A 1,478-nucleotide genomic window follows, 5' to 3' on the forward strand; every position below is an offset into this window, starting at 1 on the left:
TAATTACCTCAAAGCCCCATCTCCAAATACTATCATATCGGTGGGTGGGAGGGGTAGAGCTTCAACATATAAATTTCTTGAGAACATAAACATTCAGTGTATAACCAGGGAATAAGAGTTACAACTCCAAAATGACTTCTGAACATGTGTTGATATTTGAAAACTATGACATTGGAGGAGTTATTGTAATAACTGGTAAGTGTTTAGCCTAATAAAGACTTGGTGTGTAGTTTTCAAGAATTAGAAGTTTACCAGGACTTCTTAATTTTTGCCAATTTAGTGGACATAAAAGGCTATTTCACTATTACCTTAATTTGTATTTTTCTAATTTCTAATAAGGTTCAGTAGCTTTCAGATATTTATTCCCTGCTTGTGTTTCTTCCAAGAAATTCCTGATCATAATCTTTGCAAAGCATATCATTTTCTCCTTTTGGTGGCTTCCCAGCATATATGGGATAAGAGCCAAATTTTTCAGCATGGATGTAATACTTTCGATGTCTTTCTCCCTGTCTACCTCTCTAGCCTCCCCTCCCACTGTTTCTGTCTCCTTCTCTAGGGACTCAGAGCTGGTGCTTCATTGCTCCATACCTTTGTGGAATTTCTTCCTCACCCTTGCTCATTCTCGCGAATACTAACCCATTCTTTAAGGCTTGGCTCATGACATTTCCAGAAAGCTTTCCCTAACTCCTCTTAGGCTGAATTAAGACCTTCCAGATTCTTGTAGAATTCTGTGTGTAAACTTTGTGCCCCTTGCGGGTGCGGAGGAGTGAATACCTTTTATTTAACATTTTATTTACCCTAGTAGGGTGCCTGGCCCATAGCAGGCGACCGAATATAATTTGCTCTCCACTGACATGTATTGTATGCGTAAGTCTCAACAGAAAGTTAGAAAAAGGGATCTGAAGCTCATGAGGCAGTCTGGGCTAAAGATGCTGGTAGTAGCTAAGGTCATGTAAGGGGAAAGGGGCTACTATTTGCCAAGTGTATACTTCATAATGGGCACATGTTTAGGCATTTGTACATATATTTACAACTTTACAAGGTAGCTAATATCCTATCTAATAAGAGAAACATGGTAATTGGCGTACGACCGCTACCCTTCCCATTGGCTAATCAGGGCAATATGCAAATTAACTTCCAGCCAAGATGGTGGCCGGCAGCCAGGCAGCTTGAAACTAACATGAGGCTTGCTTGCTTTAGTGACGGAGGAAACCAACGTTCCCCGCCTGCTGTGCTGGCCTATGAGCCTGCAGTTTGAAACATTGTAACAAATATAGAAGCTAAACAAAACCCCAGAAACCTGGTTTCAGCAAGACCAGGATCTCAGAGCTGGAGTTATACATTGTTTCGATTATAGAACTGAAACAAAGGCCAGATACTTTCTTTCAGCAGCGGAGGCCTCATAGCTGGAGCCAGAGCGAAAGCTGGCCCAGAATAAAAAAAAAAAAAGACAGAAAGGAGCAGTTGGGAGCTTTAGT

The sequence above is a fragment of the Myotis davidii genome, unplaced genomic scaffold, assembly GCF_000327345.1.
Source record: "Myotis davidii unplaced genomic scaffold, ASM32734v1 scaffold496, whole genome shotgun sequence".
In the NCBI taxonomy this organism is placed as follows: Eukaryota; Metazoa; Chordata; class Mammalia; order Chiroptera; family Vespertilionidae; genus Myotis; species Myotis davidii.